Source organism: Triplophysa dalaica, chromosome 1 (assembly GCF_015846415.1).
Source record: "Triplophysa dalaica isolate WHDGS20190420 chromosome 1, ASM1584641v1, whole genome shotgun sequence".
In the NCBI taxonomy this organism is placed as follows: domain Eukaryota; kingdom Metazoa; phylum Chordata; class Actinopteri; order Cypriniformes; family Nemacheilidae; genus Triplophysa; species Triplophysa dalaica.
The window spans coordinates 18,812,737-18,818,736 of record NC_079542.1 but is presented as its reverse complement, the minus strand read 5'-3'; the positions used below and the strand labels follow the sequence as shown (position 1 = coordinate 18,818,736).

Sequence of the window (6,000 nt, the reverse complement as noted above, 5' to 3'; positions counted from 1 at the left end):
TGTTGTTGGGTTACCAACATACTTTAAAATTTCTTCTTTTGTATTCTACAGAAAAAGACGGGTTTGAAAAAATATGAGGGTGAGTAAAAGAAGGAAAGAATTTCCATTTTTGTCAATAAACTATCCCATTAATAGCATTTTGTTTGTAAATTGTGCTGCATTATAAATTATGAGCCAATGTGTTTTTTGTTTTTTAAAACATGACTTTTAAATCTATGAGTAATTTGAAGAGCAAGGAAGCAAACATAGGCTAACTAACCTAAAGGAAAGGGAGGATACTGATTGATGTTCCCGTTCTTTACATATACCAGCGCCCTCTGGTGGCCAAACGTATTCGAACATTTGCAACACACTGGCACAGAGATATAACAAAAACATACAGAAGCAAAGAAAGGAAACAATCTGCTAGTATTTTATATACACAAAACAGCATCATGACAAGCAAAGCCATAGCAAGATAACCTCATTCCAGAGTTCTGTGTGGATGTAAAGTGAGATGGCTCATTAGGTGTGCTGAGTTTGTAGCAGGGGATCCATCTGTAATACACGCAGCACATGAGGAAACAGGAAGGAACTTTGTGATTGTTAGGATCAATGTGTGAGAGAGATTATGTGTTGACACATCCTCAGCACAGATACAATCTCTCTCACTCCCTCTCTTTCCCTCCATGTCTCTTATTTTCCCATCTAGTTCCCAGGAGATTCTCTCCTGTCACAGTCCCGGATGGTCCAGCCACTAGAGGTCACAGGTTAAATCCTAAAAGAGAAATTAGTTTATTGACACAAAAAGACCTGGCAGTTTATTTGATGTTCCATCGCCTACTGTTCCCTCCCTTCTCTTGTCTGCTTCTCAATTTCACAGATCCCCTGGGACAAACAGAAGCGATATAAATGAGAAATCTATCACAGGGGTTACATCACGTTTGATGTCCCCGATGTAACGGACTAACCGGAAATAAAATTAAGTTTTGCTGGCAAAAATGTTAGTATACAAAAATAGTTTGTAACATGTAACAGTTATGCAGCCATACAAAGTAGATGTATGTATTTGGTTGTACATTTTAGTTTTTTTTTGGCTTGGGATAGGAACACATCTGCAGTCATTACGTTTTGGAGCACTGAATGAAAAGCGTTTAACTCTTGCTGTACATCGCGTCTGTTCAATCAGATGAGCAAACATGGCAAGGATGAAGTTCCTAATGACAGTTTCTGATTTGACTGATTAACATTTGAGATTCAGGTATTGTAGAGTAGACGTAAGATCACTCACTGACAGTTTATACAAATCTATACAAATACAAATATACTTATACAAATGTATCCTGAGCACAATAGCTTATTATAAGAGTTCTGACCATACACCATTTTTTTTACGTGAAAATGAATCACCTCATCTTGCCTCAAAAACAATCATTGTCTCACTCTCTCACTCTCTCTCTCTCGCTCACTCTCTCTCTCTCGCTCACTCACTCTCTCTCGCTCACTCACTCTCTCTCGCTCACTCACTCTCTCTCGCTCACTCACTCTCTCTCGCTCACTCACTCTCTCTCGCTCACTCACTCTCTCTCTCCCTTTCTGTTCCGGAGAGGGTGATAAATGCCTGTGCAAGCGAGTCAATCAGACGATCAATCAGAGGCCAGTCGTCCCTCATCTGGTCAATGGCACTCTTGTTTCTGCTGGGAGAGAATGACACAATGACTTTAGCACTTAATTATGTTGTTAATTGCTGTGTTAGATTTCTGCTGGAGGTCCCTCAGGTTACTAATTGAGGGTGGCCGCACCTGCAGATGGGCACGCTGCATTTATTCACAATTCAATACCTTAAGTCGAGCGATAATGATCATCTGTTTCAGCCTGCCTTCAAATGCTTTTGCCCTCACTGTTAACCTGCAATCACAGAAAATATTGGTATTCCCTGCCACAAAATGCTTAGACGAGTAAAGCAATGTAATTATAAAGATTTGATACCTTTGAAGATGTTGATTAAGATGTTATTTACATTCCTTTTTCAAGTACTTTTAACACTCATTTTGACTCGTTCCAAATAACAGGTAATGGGAACATACTGGAAAATATAAAGCAATATTCTAAAAATACATTTCCATAGTCTGTATTCACTAGAACTAAGTGCTTATATTTGTCTATATGTGAAAAATGGAAATTACATATGTATTATTCAATATTTAGTAATATAATAATGCATGATTTCATATATTTTTGCACAATGGAACTAGAGGGCACATGGTTGAAAAGAAACTGTAGAAAGTAAACGGAGAAAGTAAACATACATTTAGTATTCATTGGTCAGATAATGGCTTCATTTATTATTACATGGCTCTCTTCATTTGTTTAAAAAAATCCAACAGCTGAAATTGAGTCAGTATTAAAAAAAAATGTCATTTAAGTATAACAAAACACTGAGTTTATCAAATCATTAAAACATTAAAACACCCCTGATCCATATTTCCTGAGACCCTTGAGTATCTTAAGGGAAATATCTAAGGGATGTACTAATTGTAATAGACCACAGCCAAAATCTTGCCAGATCAACTAAACACATTTGGGGGAAAAATCAGGTCACATATGATGCAAACATTTCTCCATCTGCTCATGCTATTTAGAGTCAGTGTGTGATTAAAATAATTGAGGATACTGCTGCCAACTGCATGTAGTCCTGTAAAGTCAGTGCTATATCCATAAGTCAACTCTCTTAAAAGGCCCTGAGGTTGAAACACACACACTTCCGTTCACACCCTGCCTCAGGCTATTAGCCTAACTATCCCCTAATACAGCCATTTCAACCACGGGCCAATTTTACAGGCTCTCCAGTCAAAAAAAAACATGCGGTTTGATTACCTCACTTTGCACAAAGGAACTAGTAAGTTTCAGTGTCTTCCCTCCTGTGGTGTTCCCAGAACAGCCAATAATTAAACAATATGCACACAGGCTGGTAAATAGCAGGGGTCTCTCTCAGCATAGGGCATAACTGGGGCAGGGGAGGCCTAGCTGTGTCTACAGCTGGGACTGTAGCAGTTAACACTCTCAATGCACCATTAACACAAACTATAACATTTGAATGAACCTGCCATGCATTTCTACACACACACATACATTCACTCCATCATGCTGGCTGCTCCATTAACACAAACTATAACATTACAATGAGAGACACAAAGCCACTATTACACACAGTATACCATTAGCACGAGCCATAACATTAGGCCTCACCAGCCGTAATGACTGCACTAAACCAACAGTGGAGAATGAACATGCTGAACTGGGATGTGGCTGTTAATACTGGCTGTTTGACTCTGTATAACTGTGTTCAGATAAAAGCTGACACACAACATTTGGAATGGATTGGATCTCTCTCGGTAGACTTCAGTCTGTATGGATACATGGAACATTGGCAGAGTATTGCATTTTCAAGCATGGCATATAAGATACACATTTGTTTTGATGCTTATATTGCAAAATTTCTAAATTAAATGGATAGTTTATCCTAAAAGGAAAATGCAGTCATTATTTACTTTCCCTCTTGTCACTGCAAACCTGTATGAGTTTTTTGGAGAACACAAAAGAAGGTCATTTGAAGAAGGTTGTTAAAGTCCCTGTGAATCAGAAGTTGCGATCAAAATTTCAGATGGAATCTCGAATGAGAAAAATTGTGGGCGTGGCTTTCGTCTTTCCCTTTGATTTGATGTATAATGTAAATGTAAAAGCAATGAGAGAGAATAAAAGAGAGAGTAGAAAGTATGGAAACTGAATGAACTCACTCACTGATAAACCAGTAACTTTGTATTGGCATCTAATGTATTATGGATCCTGTATGAACTATCGCTTATTGCTCCTAAACTCTTTGTAAGTCGCTTTGGATTAAAGCATCTGCTAAATGTCTAAATGTAAATGTATAAAAACAGCCGTTGCATTTTGAAATGGAACTGGCAGCAGATTGACAGTTAAAGGGGAGGAGTTTATGGATGAACCGCCCATGCAATCTAACATATGTCATCTAAGATAGAGAGTCGTCTAAGTACCGAAGTGCAGTTTCAGATTTTAACTAAAGATTATGATGGCACACGATTTTTTATAAAGAGAATGACTCACATTGATAAACTATTTACTATAAATGCTGCAATATTTTATGAAAAAATAGGCATTGTAATTTTTTATTTAAAGTATTTAAGTAAAGCGGTTAATAAACATTAAACTATACTTTCCTAACATTAGCTTGATATTATTTTTGTTTATTGCATATTTCGCACAAAAGCAGTTTGAGTTTAAACAATAATTAGCTGATTCCTCTGCAGTAACCACATGGGACCCCTAGGGGTGACAGACCCCATGCTGAAAACCCCTGATCTAACGTATTCTCAAATGTAAGACATTACAGTAAATAATACACAATACTGATTCATGCCTATGGCACAAACTGACAAATACACAAGACAGTCCATTTACCAAACAAGATTAAAGAAGTCAAACACAAAAGTTAAAGAAACCAGAGACAAAGTCCACTAACACGCAGTGCAATAACCTCTGTTCTCTGTGTCCTGTGAACAGGCTTGCCATTGATTAAAACAGCAAGGTGTGCAATAAAGCGCAGGCGAAGTACTGGCTCCATATGGCCTCAGACCCGGAGGCTGTGAGCATGCTCTTAAGCCTCCCCCCTGCTCCCCTGTTCCCTACTCTCCTCAAGCTCTACAGACGGTAAAAACACAATTCAAAGCACCAACACAATTGGTCCTTGGCAGCAGTTCAACCATTTACTTCAGTAATTAACAGTGCAGATACCCCAACAATTATGGGATGGATACTAACTATGTCACCCTGAGAATTAGAGTGAGCGAACAGACAGTAGAAAATTGCGTGCGCATTGGAAACGCTTTCGTAACGTATAGAAAAAATGATGATGAACAACATGGTTGCAGTACACCATGATTATCTAATAATTAGTTTACAAAAGCTTCCCATCTAGCGGTGAAAAGCAGTAATTAAAGCACGACAGAAAATCAAAAGCTGCTTTGTGAGTGTTAGACAAATTTACATCTCAGGCCTGTGTACTGATTACATATGAAATCAATGCACTGCCAACTGCTAAGCACAAATAAACCATTCGTTGAAAAGGCTGTAATTGCAGCAGAATGTTGAGCTTGCCTCAGTTTCCTCCACTGTGGACAGAATGACATTAACAAAGGATTGTAATATCCATTCTCAATCTTGTTTGCATTATCCATTTACAATCAATTTTCTGTAATCGCTAGATATAGATCAAAGTAATGGTCACCATTATTACACCCAAATCATCCCAGATAGTCTTCTAACTCTCATAAGGATGCTCAATTTATGTTACATGTCTGAAATGTTTTTTTGTGTGATCTGGACACTGATAGGGTTTCAAGCACACTTTGTGAGATAAACACGTATGTTGCAAACACAGCTTTTGAGCCACTTGAGCCCACATTTTATTTCAGTATATTTTATCATTGTTGGTCTATTATGCAAGATAAAGGGTTAGTATACTAAAAAAAAAAAATTCTGTCATCATTTACCCACCCTCAAGTTGCTTTAAACCTGTATATATTTTATCATTACACTGTACCTAAAAGAAGATATTTGGACGAATGTTCTTGGGCACTATTGACTACTATAGTAGGAACTACAATGGCAGTCAATAGTGCCCCAAAACTATTTAGTACCCCACATGCTTCAAATTTTTGAAAATATTTTTTGTGTTCAACAGAACGACGACATTTATACAGATTTGAATCAATTTTAGGTGAACTAACCGTTCAAATAAGATGCTGTGTAATCTGTTTTAATCATTATTTCAGCAGATTTGATTCGTTATGACCAGTGCAGACCCGCATAGCATTTGGAGGCTATCATATAGATAATCCACTCCCTGCACTCATTCTGTGACCCCTCTATTTCCACCCCTTCTGACACCACAATGCATTACCGACAAAATTATTCTGTCATGGATGCAAATCCACACAA

The 6,000-nt window shown here is 37.8% G+C and overlaps 1 long non-coding RNA gene across 1 annotated transcript; it reads right to left on the bottom strand.

The window, feature by feature from the left end:
• On the bottom strand, positions 1–1,997 carry LOC130427253 (uncharacterized). The gene is made up of 3 exons (XR_008907293.1): positions 1,821–1,997; positions 1,561–1,676; positions 1–757 (listed from the first exon to the last, which is right to left on the bottom strand). It is a non-coding gene; the product is annotated as an uncharacterized LOC130427253 (long non-coding RNA).
• Positions 1,998–6,000: the final 4,003 nt, after the last annotated feature.